General features: G+C 44.8%; 1 protein-coding gene across 7 annotated transcripts in view; it reads right to left on the bottom strand.

The window, feature by feature from the left end:
- The window catches only part of CADM1 (cell adhesion molecule 1), a 564,860-nt gene that overhangs the window by 100,059 nt on the left and 449,214 nt on the right, over positions 1–15,587 (bottom strand). The window lies entirely within an intron of this gene.

Below are 15,587 nucleotides of genomic sequence, written 5' to 3'. Positions count from 1 at the left end.
GGGGGGAATATAAAAAACATAAAAAAAAAACCTTGCATTTAGCATGGGCACCATTCCATTTCTGAGACCTGCATTCATATTTATTGTAAAGAGTTTAAAACAGCATCCTTGACAGCTCTCACCTGATCAACCCATTTTTACCCCTGAACTCTAGGTTACACGCACTGTAGATCCTCCAGCACGGGGAGCTACGGACCCTGCTGTGCCTGCTGCTCACCCTCTGCTTTTTGCTTCTGTTTGCAGCCCAGCTCTCCTGCGTTATCCTGTAAACCCCCCCCCTACACTTTGCCAAGTGTGACCCAGGGTGTGCTGACCTCCGCCACAGCCCTGAGATCTCGCATCCCTCTCCCCTCCTAACAGCAACTCTGCACAGACCAGGAAAGCCAGCCTTCTTGGCACAATGATGAGTACGTGGACCTCCCCCCCTGCCCCACCAGTACCTTTTCCAATCTTCCTTATTTAAGCCAGAATAGTCGCCCCTACCATAGATCTCCCTCTGGATGCCTTTTACCAGCTTGCCTATAAGATGCTCTTATTTTGCTTGATTGGATACAAATGGACATCCACAGGGGAAGATTAAAATAAAATGTGACAACAGCTTTTACATTTTACTAAGTAATTACCAGAATGCATAAAGGTTTCAGGCTTTATTCACCTTTCTAGTGATTATCATCACATTGATGAGTCTTCTGGAGACCTTCATATAAAACGAATATACATAATCAGAAGCAGTGCTGGGATTCTGGCACCAAGAGTCTCCACTGACAAATACCTGGGGATTTGACCCCTATTTTAAAGGCCCTCCCCCATGTCTGGTCTGGTCATTGCAGCAATGGTCCCGAAGCTGCAGAGCCAATGCACCTGAGCAAGGCTCATTCCGGAACTCTCCAACATGGCTTCTAAGTCCAGGCAACAGGTGTCGCCCTTAACAATGACGACGCCCTCCTCCCCAGAGGCTGTGAACATATATACATATATATACATACATATATACATTTTTTTTTAACTTGTAAGACATGTGGCTGGATATCATGCAGCAGACCAGGCCCATATATCCATTGGCAGAATGAAGAGACTGCAGGCAGCTACCAGTCAGCAGTTGCAGCTGAAAGGGGCCGTTCACAGTCATCAGGGAGTACAAATGCATTACCGATGGACCAAGTCACAAAAGACTACCGAGGGCTAGATTAAGCAGCACACAGGTCCTCATGCTGCCAATGGCAAGAAGGCACTGATAACACAGGGCTACCAAGTGACCCGCTTCTTGAATATGGACTTTCCTACCATTACTGGGTTGGTTTTTTTTTACTTTACATCCCAATGCATTGTAGGATTTGTAGTTCTGCTTCTTATAGATTACATCAACCCTACAGGTGCCAAAATACCGGTACTTCAGGTAGCACGGTCCAGAAAACCAGGACCAACCCTTAAATTCTCCCCCTAAAAAGCGAGTCACTTAACAGCTCTGGACCATGGCTGTTGGAAAGCACCAAGCTGTGGTCCAATTTTAAGATTAGCACAAACCAAAGAGTAAAAAAAAAAAGTTTGAGAAACTGAAAAGTGACTCGCCCCAAGGGTTACAGCGGCAAGTATGGGATTAAAACAGAGACACAGGGAGATGACTTGCCTAATGTCAGAGGGGAGTGAGCTGGAGGAAGAAACACAATGAGACTTCTCCTGAGTTACAGCTTGCAACTACAACTCCTGGACCTGTCCGTCATGTAAAAGCACCAGCCATGGCCAACTACTAATGGTAAATCAGCCAAGGCCCATGTGCTAGACGGCTTTTTTTTTTTTTTTTTTTATGAAACCCAAACTCAATTTATTTGCACGCTGTGCAATTACCACACTGGTTGGTATAGATTTCAGACTGAGAAATGTAAGTACCTTTGATTCAACAAAGAAATACAAGGCATATATATCATGACTATGGCAAAAAGCCCTGCGGACATATTAAATATGGCTTTCCTTTGCCAGTAATACATTTTAAAGATTCAATTAGTCCCGGGGACACTTCTTTGCTGTATTTCTGTGTTCTTTGCGTGGGGTTCAGGGGGGACACATTAAAACTGCAATTTAATTACTATAAAATTACTCCCCAAGGCTAATTCGATTCATGCAACAGCCACTTGCTCTGTCCAAAGAACCTGTAAAAGGTAATATATATACACAAGCGATCAACATAGCACTGCAGCTAAACCAAGAAACACTTTAGCACACGGTGGCAGGCTCGGAGGTTAGACTCACTAACTCATAGGGGCTGGTGCTCCTGCCTGAACAGGGAAACCCAGCATGAAGAATTGCCTAAACAGATAACAGGCAGCTTCGGTGTACTACCTTCCCCACCAACAGATGTCAATGCATTAATCTTGTTACAATCCTAAGAGTCTCCCTATTAAAGTACAAAGTCCGACATATATAACACGCTTTAAGTAGTCATTTAGATTAATTGATTTTTTGACCCAGCTGTTTCCTCCAGCTTGTCTTTTGGGCTTCCAACTCAGTTGGAATCAGGGCTGTGATTTGGCACAATGAGCATTCTTTTACAACTTCTCTAGATTTTTTTTCCCTATCTCATTTCCCCTTCCCACTTGCTTTAGTCCAGCTGATCCTGTAACAGTCCCTGCAGCTGGGGGCCATGCACATGGAGCTCCTTCAGGAACCCTGAAATCATGGGTCCTAAATCTGGCCACTTGGCGTCAACGTTGCGCAACAACTACGATGACACCCTCTTCACATACCGTGAGACGCCGGGCTCTGCGGCATCCCCAGCTCCAGCCGACCTGAGCCAGAAATCAAACCCAGGTCCCTCCACACGGCATGTGCACAGTGCTGCTGCCGTGTCGCTGGGCCGGTCATGAAATTAATTTGAATTTCATGTACAGCACACGTACTACAAATACAATTATTCTTTGCAAGAGGACTGGAGGCCCTTGCTGTCGGGCAGACCTGGGATCTGAGGGCCAAGATCGAGCAGAGATTATTTTAAGTGGACTAGAAGCACGAGGAAGTGAAGGCTGAGTTTCGAAAACCTTCACAGGCTCACTTTAAAGCTTCCACTGGAATGAAGAGCTGCACAACTGATGGCAATCATTTGCATTTCTGCATTTCCTTTACACAATCAGGCAAACAATAGCATCATCACTTATGCAATGGTTTGCTCCTGTCCTGGTGTGTGTGTGTGGGGGGGGGGGAGGGGGGGGGAGGGTAGACAGAGGCTCTTGCTACGGGCATAGGAAAGTATGATTTTCTTGCCATCTGTCGAGGTAAAATAAGACATACATTCAGAACAAAAAAAAACCCAAATACCCAAAAGGAATAAGGTTGGATTCCAGAGACCTCTGCTCATTTTTCAGTCTACACAGCTATATGATGAACTTTTAATCATAAATTTCTTCAGTGTAGTCCTTGAATTAACTATTGCACTGGACAGATTACTCTTAGAGGCACATAATAACATCTATTTAATTATTTATTTTTACACTAATTAATATAATTCTTTAAAAAAAAAAAAAATTCCTTTTGATAATTTATCCAGGATACAACTCAGCACATAAAGACAGGGAGGAAGTGACCAGAACATTAAATGCTTTGATAATTACTGAGTGCATTTGTGCCCACAGGAGGCCGTCATGATGGACATCTCATGCTTTTTTTTTTTTGCTGCACGGGGGAGGCGCTGTACACTTTGTCGGCTTACCGAAGGCCTTGAGCCACAAGAAAGTTTATTTCCCTTCAAATCTTAAGAGAGACAGTGGCTTTCGAGCCTGGCTTACGGCACAAGAGACAGAAAATAAGCTAGGGGTGCTGTGGACCATCTGTGTGCCAATGGCATGAAGGAACAGCAGCAAGGAAGAGCTTGGAATACAAAGTGAGCTTCATGTGACCACGAGCTTCCAAGTCTATTCCTGGTTTAGCTAAATATTTTCTTTACAGATAGATTTTGGCTTTTCCACAGCATCTGACAAAACCAATTCTGAACCACTTAAGCTCTAGAAGATCTCCTTCCCTCTTTTTAAACCTACAATCCAGTGCACTTGTATTTGCTCTCCTGTTTTAGTGCCACCCCCCCCCCCCCCATCATACTAATGATCACGAGATGGGGCTAAAACTGACACGTGCTGGCAAGGTGGGAGGACGTAAAGGGAAGAAGAGCGGGTTAAAACAAAAAAAACGGAGCTGCAGGACAGGTGACACATCAAGTTAGGGAAGTAAAAAAAAAAAACCAAAAGAGAGAGACCAGTATGGTATTCCAAAGAAATGGCTCAAAAAGTAAGGGCATAGTAATCAGCACTGAGAATCCACAAGCGAGCGCGGAAAGGGGAGTGCAGGGAAGAGTACCTGGTAAAGCTGAAAGCTGCAGGGAAGGCAGTCAGGATGGCAAAGCTGAAAGCAGAAGAAAGGATAGCTAAGATGGTAAAGTGTAGTCACAACTTATATTGCTGAAAGGAGGAAAAGCAGGGGTGGGACTGCAAGACCGGGAGGAGAAAAGGCACCGCCCTCTGTGGCAGGGGACAAGGAAAACACAGAAATAGTAAATACTTTTGATTTGGTATTCTCTGAAGAAGGGCTGCCAGTTGTTGGCAGAGGTACATATGGTAGCGGGGTAGATACCTCACTATTGTATTTACAGAACATTAAGAAGTGCCATTCAATGGTCCGCTGAGCCCAGCGTCCTGTCTCTGAGTGTGGCCCAGCCAGGTCACAGGTGCTCACCTGATGCCAATAGCAAAGTCCTTTCCATGGTACTCACTCCCAGATGTAAAAGATGGAGACACCCAAGTCTATCTGGGTAATAATTATATATGGACCTGTCCTCTAGCAAATTGTCCAATCTTTTTTTTTTTTTTAATTTATCTATAATACTAGCTTTGATCACATTCTCTATTATTACATTTCACAGCTAAATTGCGAGTTGGCTGAAAACATTTTTTAATTTGTTTGAAATCTGTGACCTGCTAGTTTCATGGAGTGCCCCTTAGTCCTTGATAGAGTAAATAACTGCTCCTGATTTACTTGTGGCACAATAGGGATGTGCCGTGTATTTTTAATTTTGTTACAATTAGTGTGCACTCATTTCCAATGGACAGGAATAACTAGACAGACTGGATGGGCCAATTGGCCTTTTTCTGCTGGTGTCTACTATAGTATTATGACTTTAACCTGGTTCTGGATTTAGTGGGGGCGGGGGGGGGGGGGGGGAGGGAGAGGGAAGAAGACCACAAACACAGTCCACTAAAACAGGAATACAAGAACCAGCGAGTATCAGAGAGGCAAACAGAACAGAACCAAAAAACTCAAGTCTCATGACACCAGCTTCCTGAACTGGGTTAGCTACACACACACACACACACACAGGAAGCAAGAAAAGGGACCACGAAACTCAACTCAACAAGATTCATCCCAGCATCATCTAACCTTAATCATTTATGAACATTTATGGTGAGAGGTTGTCGCGTTCTCCTTGAGCTCAACCTATCAATAAATTAGCAAAGGAAAGATGGCTCAGTGAGTGCTTTGTAATTCTTTCTATGAATTAAGTCCTTTAAAATAAAACTTCCCAAATTCCGTCCATCAGGGGATTAACAGCACATTGCACTTATGATATTGTTTTGTAACTTAATTATTGTCTAAGCACAAGTAATCACCAAAGGAAATGCTGCCATTTGCTAGCCAACCAATCCAAAGCATTTCCTTCCTATTTATTAAATAGTCTGCAAGGACAAGGTAATAAAATGCTAGTGCTTGCCTAGCAAACTTGCATTTATAAAAAGGTCACGTGCAACTGAATGTTTTAGTGCTACCATAAGGGCTCTGTCTCCATGTTACCTGCCAATCTGCTTAAGAAACCTTTGGAGAGCTCTGTCCATGGTCCTGAAGTACCACCACACAAGGTTTAAAGGCGTGATTTTCAAAGCCTTTTATTGTGTATAAGACCCAGTGTCATTCATGTAAATGACGTAGGCCCAGTATGCATAAATTCATGCATGCAACCTGGTTTCACTCATCCTTTTACGTAGGCATTCCACAGGGCGCAGTTGGGTGCAGGGATTTGACTTCCATTTATATTTTTGTACTTTTCAAAAGTATGCAATGTAAGTTACCAAGCACAAGTTGCACCTAGGCAATTCAGGAAAGGTTCTCAAAGCGAACTTGTCTGCAAAAGCTCGCTTTGAAAATCCTCGGTAAGGTCCACATGTGCTGTACACTGCATTCGCAGAATTTACTGCTTTGTGGCACTACCGAGAGGGTAATTTTGTAGCATCATGGCTAATTTATGCAGCAATTGTGTGTGTAAGTTACGCCAATTTTCAAAGCTAATTTGTGTGCATGAGTTTGCTTTGAAAATTAACTGAAACGATGCCTACCAACTCAACCACATGCACACTCTTTGCCGGGCGTAACTTGTGCGGTTTAATTTATGTGCATACTTTTTAAAATCAAAAGTATGTGTGTAAATTTTTAACTCTGTGGACTCCCCCCCTCCCCCGCCCCCGGAACATCCATTTTTGTCATGCATAAAAGCATGAGTAAATTCAGGTCATGCACATGCTATTATGAGCAGAACCCTCCCTGCAATTTTGTGTTCAAACTATAAGCTGCTTAGAATTACGGATAAGACAGGCCTATAAATATTCTGACTAATAACAAACAAGCCATTTATGCACATACACATGTGTTTTACACACAAAAATAGCTTTAACAATTACCTATAAGGCAGGGCTTCCCAAACTGGGGGTCGGGACCCCATATGGGGCCACAAAACCTTCAGCTGGGGGATGGGGGGGGGTCCCAAATGCCTCAAATTGTGGCAATCTTTAGGCACCAGAAGCTGTAGTGATGGACGTCAGCGTGGGGGCCTGAGAGCCAGCACGCACTCACAGGCTCTGCAGTGGCACTGCATTTCCATGGGTTGCTATGGAAACAGGAAGCCCTGCGTAAGGAGGGACTGGGGCCCATCGCAGAGCCTGTAAGCTGGCACTGGCTCACTTTTTGTTAGTAATGCTGCTGCCACTTGAGATCACCATCAGGCTCAGGACCAGACATGAGGGGTGAGGAGGGCTTAGTGTGCAAGCACCAGTGGAGAAGATTGCCATGGCTCCTGCCTTCTCACCTGTCGCCGAACCTACCCAAGAACATTTATGTTGCTCCTATCATCAGCCTGCCCTCTCTTCTCACCAGTTGTCATCCACCTTTGGCCTGAAGCCTAAAGGAAAATGCTTCTGCTGACCCTGGAGAGGGGGGGTGGGTGCTTAGAGAAGGAGTTGTTTGAAGGGAGTGATCAGATGCAGGAGGGGTTTGAGGGTTGGATCAGCTGGAGAGGGATCAGCTGTGGAGGATGAGAAAAGGGGAATGAAATACTAGCTGGAGATGTGAGAGGAGCTAGGGAGTTGAGAGGGGACCAACGGGAGGAGGATGTGAGAGATGGGTTGGAGGGCAGGGAGGTGAGAAGGGATGGGGGATGAGAATGAATGGGGGGAAGGGTGAGATGGAAGTGATAACAGAGGATTAATTGGGGAAGTGAGAGAAGCTTGGGGAGGTAAGAGGGTATGCTGGAGGAAGGAGGATCTGAAAGGAGGTCCTCTGGAGGGGGTGGAGCTTAAGAGAAAGAATAGACTAGAGAGCATTGACAGAGAAAAGGAATCAGCTGGGTTGTGGGGAGGGTGTGAGTAGAATGATTGTTGGAGAGGAAGTGCATCCCTGCTAATTTGGTTTGGTTATATCCTCTGGGGTCATGCAACTTTTCAAATGCTATGGGGTCACATTGGCTTAAAGTTTGAGAAGCCCTGCTGTAAGGGGGTAAAAATATGTAATATCACACATACGTTTGCCTGAATGCGTGTGCATAGCTTATACTAATTTTAAACGTGAAGTTGCCTCTCCCCTATGCGTGCAATTTTGTGTGTGCATCGACCATGCGATTTTCTCGAGAGCCATTTCAGTGGGGAAAGCGTTAATTTACCCTTTGAAAAATTACCATCCAAAAGGGTTCCCTTCATAAGTTTGCCCTCTCTAGGGAACTATCAGTTGGAAGTTAATCAATCAGTCACATAAGGATAGCTGAAGCTTTTCATCTTGGAAGAGCATGCATGCTTAACCGAAATAAACACAGGCTTGTAATTAAATAAAAAGACAGTCTGCAAACGTGGTGAAGTGCTTTTAATACAACATTTCACGATTCCTTCCCCCTCTTTTTACATCAGCATGCACTGATTTTTTTTCCCATTAACTTACTGCCCTTATTTTGCACCAGGCAGATTTTGCACCACGCTATGCACCACGTAGGTTTCTATATTACGGAGGTAATATACTGTTATTCTAAAGGGTGGACAGGCAAACCACATTACGCACACCAGACTGAAGACATGTTTGCTTCTGAGCTAGCTTTGGAATTCATTGAGCTGCTTCCTTGCAAAATCCCTTGGACTTTCTAGGGAGCTGTGCCACAAATTTCCTACCACACTGGTTCCCATTTACTACAATGTCACGGAATAATACAGACACGGCTCAGATGCCATCCTGTGTGCGGTAATCTGTGAAAAATTCTGGAACACTTCTAGAATACTTCAAAAATCAGAGCAACTTCAAAGTAAAACCCAAAAAGCAAACCTGTAACATAATGTATAATGCTCTTTGGACTTTAGAAACTTTATACCACGCATGGCAGATTGAATTCTTATTCTAATGCTGCTTAGGAGTTTTTTGCATGTGACAAATTACACCGAACATCTCTTATCAAATCCCCTCCCCCCCTCCAGCAAGGGGTAGGAGATAATTCCATTCAGAGCCCCAGTCCTTAAACGTTGGGCAGGAAGACGCAGGAGAAGGGACAACATTTTCTCATTTACAGACACGGCAGCATTTCAAATATGAAACAGCTTGAATGGAAGAGTGCTCCCGTCTCTCTCCGAGCTGGTTGCCTCATGCTGTACAAAACCAAACATCTTTTCTAAAAGGCCTCTCATTTCTTAGGTAATTTGATCCCTGATGCATGTCTTGGAAGAAAAAAAAATTGTTTTCTAATGAAGGATTACCTACTATTTAAGCAATAATCACCGATGAACAGAACACATTCTTGCAGCTAAGAACTCAAACATAGGCATTTTGCATTTGCAATTTGCATAGTGGGACATTTCTAGGGGCACCAGCGCCATTTTCTTTCCAGCCAATATCAATCAGAAACAAAATATTTCACGCAGTCTATTACTACTTATAAATGCGTAGTTAGCAGGGGCTGAGAAGCAAGCTCATCTGCCCACTTCAGGTGAGTTGATTTTCGGTGCCGGCCAGAATTGGCAACCACCACCCGCCTCACTGCCAGGAAGCAGCAGAGCAGGCCACAGAGAACACCCCTCATCCTCCTAATAAACCAAACCAGCTGTGGAGTCACAAGAGGGCAGGTTTGGGAAGCCCTGCTTTGCATCTTAAACATTGCTCATCATCTGAGCTGGCTGAATCCGAGCGCCTCAATCAAGGTGTCATGCCCAGGTAAATGCTTGCTGAAAAGAATCCTGCAGCCCCCGAGCCTAGGCGACGCGCTCAGCATCATATGGTTACTGGCGGCTGCTGAGGCTGGAACTAAAGAGGTGTGAAAAGTGCATTTTCTCGCATTGCAAATAATTTGGCATTGCTCACCTTTCCAGAAGAAAAAAAAAATCCCCTTTGCTGTGAGATTTCATGCAAATACTTTCATGCAGTGGAAACGCAGGGAAAATCTTTCAGGAAAATGCTGGCACAGAGGAAGTCATCCCCAGACAACCCAAGGCAATAAAATACATCCAACCTGAACGCAAACTCCCCCCCCCCCTCCCACTTCCCACAAAGCGTTGAGCCATGTGTGCATACTCTATATGTCTTGCCTCGCCAATAGTAAAGTTCTCAGGAAAGCACGAACAAAGTAATTAAGATTTGGATTTGTATCTGGGCAATTTAACAGTGTAGAGCGTAGGGGGAGTTTTTGTATTTTTATTGGGGGGGGGAGGGAGGAAGGTTACATTTTCTTTAAAAAGGTTCAATCTTATCTCTCAGTTCATTAAAACTGGCCCTAGCATTCAGCAGAGCTTTGTATCAAATCTGAAACCTATCTGAAAAATTAATAAGAATTACAGTAAAAGCAATTTAGAAAGACGTGATGACACGCTCAGGCTGATAACACGCGTGATGATAGCAGCTCGGTTCTATTAAGCACCCAAATGATTTCTTCAGATGCCTGGCACGGCGGGGGCACGACTTATCCCAGAGACGCAGCTAACTCATAGATCAGCTCGGCTTCCTGTCCACCTGTGGGGCTCGATGGCAAGGTCGCTGGGCGGCCCTGGTCCCCACCAGACCCTCTGACCGCCCCCCCCCCCCTCACCTCACCTTCCCCCCCAAGAGCAGCTCAGATAAAGCCAGAACTGCCCCCCAAAGGCGCCACCGATTACGAGACCTTGCAGCTGAGCACCCAGCACTTCAAAGCGCTCGACCCTTGGTCACCTTTGTTTGAACTGAAGGCGTCGGGCAGCATCTCAACGAGCTATCTGCATTCATGTCCTGCCTGTACTGTACAACAGACCAGAACAAAGATTAGCAATGTAAATCAGGGCAGACAGGGCAGATTAAGAGCTTACAGGGAGACAGTGAAAATTCAGTGGCTTATCAAACAGCAGGCCCGCAGCTTCAAATCACACATGCATTTTCTCTCTCTCTCTCTCATTCTTGTTTTGAGCTCAGTCCTGACCGTTCACATGCAGTGACAGTGAGCATACTCTGTCTGTGTCCCCTCCTGCTGGCACCTCCCTGCATCTTCCCTCTACCCCCCCCCCCCCCCCCCACCATAAACTGTGCCCTCCCGCACAGGAGAATTCCTTTAACAATCACAAAATAAAATAAAACAAAACAAAAACACTGTGAAAGCATCTTTATCACTCCTCCTCCATCTCCCCAGAGAAAGAATTTTGCATTTGTTTCCTCTCTGAAGGGAGGTTAATATCACTTTCATAGTCTTATCTTCCTGGCCATTCCCAATCGGGTTGGGAGGAGGTGTGGCGGTGCAACATACTCTGCCTGCTGCTCATTATTTGGGCTAAAGGAATCCGGGCAAACAATCACAGACTATGAAAAAAAACAACCCACAAACGATGATGCACACTGAGGCCGCAGTCAAATAAGAGCCTGGAATTACTTTTCCACGTCTCTCTCTCTCTCTCTCTCACCCATTCCAAGAGCCCCTGGAAGAGTGCGTGAGCGAGCCAGAAGGTAACAGCGAGGCTCACTGTCTGGGTTTCTGCTGATCTACCTATGGATTTTGCTCAGACCTTCTGGTAAGGCCTTTGCCTATCCTACTTGGACCCCTCTATTTCTCTTCCAGAGAAGAGGAGAGGGCGAGCTTCCCCAGCGAGTTCCTGATCTGTTTCCCCCCCACCCTTAAGTTTAATTTATTTCGAAGGCTTTTGCACTGCCGGTGCCTATTATGGGATGGGCTCTGTGTCGTGCGTCAGTGCCTGGCGGTGGCTCGTAAAGCGACAGACAGAAGCCAACGGAAGCGCTGCATTGAGGATTTACATAAATCAAGTGTTCTCCTTACCATTATATTTATATAGGAAAGAGCTGGGGGGTGGGGAGGGCACGATAAGGAAGCAGTTCCTTTTTTACATTATAAACCGTCTCCTTTATTTGGTATATTAGAAACAATTTAAGTAGCTCACAAGGGATAAAATAATGCGCAAGAGAGCATTTTATAAATGGTAAGGAAGTTGCAGAAAAAGGCACACATGGGAGGATGTGAGCCTGAGAGCACGAAGGACGGATGGGCGAGTAGCACAAGATGAAGGATGAGGCGAAGGGGAGCGAGGGTTTGGAGGTCCAGACCCTTAAGTTAAGTGCTAGGCCCTCCAATTGGCAGCGGCATGGAGGTCGCGTCCTGTCTCTGCCAGCCTGCATTGTCCTACCTTCCCTGCCTTTTGCATATTCACAGAATTCATTTCTCCGTTTCAGAGGTAATTGGTTCCTGCTGCTGCGGCCATCCCTAGCCAGGCCTATGCAGTCACACCCATGCCCCCTTCAATATACTTCAAAAGGACCAGGGGGAGGCCCTTCAGTTCCAATATAAACAAATTTGAATATCGGAGACAAGCAGAAACAAGGAGCCCAGCTTTTACATACTTAATTACTATATCAAATGGAACAATATGCACGGCATTTGTTTTTCTGACAGGGATGTGCCGCTGAGTCCACCGTCTCCCCGTGCTTAAATCTCATTAAGCCACGAGAACTCAGCCCACGCTTCTGCAAAGCAATATTCCAGCAAACTACACGGATTCATTTTCCCAGCATCCTAACCGATGAATATAATAAATTAATTTCAATTACTGTCACTCCTAATATCTTTAGCGTGCGCCTTTAATCTATGCATTTATACCATCACAGGATGTTACTGTTATGGGTTTCAGATGGCACAAAAAAAATCCATTACACAGGCGCACACTTTCGCACAGGAACCTGAGCCGTGAACAGCAAATTCAGAGAGACTCCTCTGGCTTCCCCCCCCCCCCCCCCTTCCCAACCTGCAAGCATCGCAGCCTTTTCTTGAGCCTGCTGCAGGTAAAAGGGAAACTTTGTCCATCCTGCATTGTGCAGCAAGTCAGAGATGCACAAGACACATAGAAATAGCTCGTCATCAACCGATGGCGTTATCTTAAGCTCCTAGGCTCCTGGACGATTATCCTACACCTCTGCAACCGGCATCTTCTACGTATGAGAAAGGGAAGCAAACGAATGGTTCGTATCATGTAAAAACGATGCGACTGATGCAGAGGAATGGGGGATATGGAAAGAAGGGGGGGAAGACGCAGCTTTAAAAAATTCAAAAGAATAATAAAGGATTTGAACTTTTCTCAGACAGCCCATTTAGCTCTGAATTACTATAGAGGACAAGAAGGGATGATTATTTTAACTTCTGTCCTTTAAAGATGTATTTCAGAGAACGTTTACAGCCAAGCTGCACCAATTCGCAAAGCTCTACAATTCTAAGACAATTTTAAAACTCAGCAATCACAACAAAGCCCCAGATGGTAAAAACTGTGGCGAGGCAGTCTTTTAGGGTTTAGAGAACGCGCCACAAAGTCCTCTCTTGGGCGCAACAGTGTTGTTACTTTTCCTTTGTAAACATATGCTTAGAATGTGTGATGCTATGTATATGGTTTTTTTTCGAGCCCTCTCAGTTAAGATATTTTCTAAGTAAGTATTTTCTAAGTTAAAGGTCAAGCAATATTATTTCAGGTTTAGAGCACACAATGTGATGGCAAGTATGGATATGGGGCCAGCATTCGCACTGTTTAAAATGCTTCCTTTTTCATAATGGGCAATTGAATCAGTAATTTTGCTTTTATCAGAAACATAGAAAATGACATCAGAAAAGGACCAAACGGTTCATCCAGTCTGCCCAGCACGTTTATGGTAGCATCTGCTGCACCATACAAGTCATCCCCTTACTTAGTTTCCCAAATTGTCAAAGTCAGGGCCCTTGTTGGCTGCTGTCTGAGTCCAATTCCCCGTTACCTCTTGCCATTGAAGCAAACAGCAATGTTGGAGTTGCATCCAAAGTATCAGGCATTTTGGTTAAGCAAAGTAAGCGTCACAGCAGCAAGTTACCCCCATGATTATTTGTTTTCCCAGACTGTAAAATCCAATGTCCTTGTTTGCTGCTGTCTGAATCTAATTCCCCTTTTCCTCCTGCTGTAAAAGCAGAGAGCCATAATGGAGTTACATCAACAGTATGAAGGCTTATTGGCTAAGGGTAGTAACCGCCACACCAGCAAGTTACCTGCATGCACTCTTTTCTTCATTTCCATCCTCTAGGCTGTAGAGATCCACAGTGTTTATCCCATGCCCTTTTGAATTCTTTCACTCTTTTTGTCTCCACCACCTCCTCCGGAAGAGCATTCCAGGCATCCACCACCCTTCTCCGTGAAGAAATATTTTCTGACATTGGTTCTGAGTTGTCCTCCCTGAAGTTTCATTTCATGACTCCTAGTTCTACTGATTTCTTTCCAACGGAAAAGGTTTGTCGATTATGCATTATTAAAACCTTTCAGTTATCTAAAGGTCTGTATCATATCTCCACTATACCTCCTCTCCTCCAAGGTATACATATTTAGGACCTTCAACCTCTCCTCATAAGTCATTTGATGGAGACCCCCACAATTTTTGTTACCCTTCTCTGGGCCACCTACATCCGGTCTCTAGCCCTTTTGAGATACAGTCTCCAGAGCTGAACACAAATTGCCAGGTGAGGCCTCACCAAGGACCTGTACAAGTGGACTATCACTTCCTTTTTCTTACTGGTTATTCCTCTCTCTATGCAGCCCAGCATTCTTCTGGCTTTAGCTATCACCTTGTTACATTGCTTTGCCATCTTCAGATTGCTAGACACTATCACCCCAAGGTCCCTCTCTTGCTCTGTGCACAACAGACCTTAACCCCCCAAGACATACAGCTCTTTTGGATTACCACAACCCACATGCATGACTCTGCGCTACTTGATACTGAATCCTAGCTGCCATATCTTTGACCACTGCGCAAGCTTCCTTAAATCACGTCTCATTCTCTCTACTCCTTCCAGCATGTCCACTCTGATACAGATCTTAGTACCATCTGCAAAAAGACAAACTTTCCCTTCTTTCCCTTCAATGTCACTCACAAAGATATTGAATAGGACCGGTCAGAACACCAATCCTTGCGGCACATTGCTTAACACCATTCTCTCTTTAGAGTAGGTTCCATTTACCATAACATGCTGTCTTCTATCCATCAACCAGTTTGGAATCCAGGCCACCACCTTGGTGCTCACTCACAAGCTTCTCATTTTATTCACAAGCTTCCTATATGGGACCATATCAAAAGCTTTGCTGACATCCAACTAGATCACATCGAGCGCTCTTCCTCGATCCAATTCCTTAGTCACCCAATCAAAAAAGTCAATCAGATTTGTTTGACAGGACCTTCCTCTGGTGAATCCATGCTGCCTCTGGTCCAGCAATTCTTCTGACTGTGGATAGTTTACTATTCTTTCCTTCAGTAGCGTCTCCATTACTTTTCCCACCACCGAGGTGAGGCTAACTGGCCTGTAGTTTCCAGCCTCTTCTCTGCTCCCATTCTTGTGAAGCGGGATCACCACCAATCTTCTCCTATCACTTGGCACAATGCCCATTTCCAGGGATCTATTGGCAGACCCACTAGCACATCTCTGAGCTCCCTCAGTATCCTGGGATGAACCTCATCAGGCCCCATGGCTTTGTCTACTTTCAGTTTTCCTAACTCTTCCCATGCATTCTCTTCTGTAAACAGAGTTTCGTCTACTTCACCCCCTCCATTTTCTTGTTAACTAGCGATGGTCCTTCTCCAGGGTCTTCTTTCATGAACACCAAACTGAAGTATTTGTTTAATATTTCTTCATCTCTCTCCACACATTGATCCTTTTCACCTTTCAATGTCACTATACTATTTTGGACCTTTCTCCTTTCTCTGATGTATCTGAAAAATGTTTTGTCACCTCGCTTTACCTCTTTGGCAATCCTTTCTTCTACCTGACTTTTTGCTTTCTTGAT

Source organism: Rhinatrema bivittatum, chromosome 12 (assembly GCF_901001135.1).
Source record: "Rhinatrema bivittatum chromosome 12, aRhiBiv1.1, whole genome shotgun sequence".
NCBI classification, from domain to species: Eukaryota; Metazoa; Chordata; class Amphibia; order Gymnophiona; family Rhinatrematidae; genus Rhinatrema; species Rhinatrema bivittatum.
This window is presented reverse-complemented; position numbering and strand designations above follow the sequence as displayed.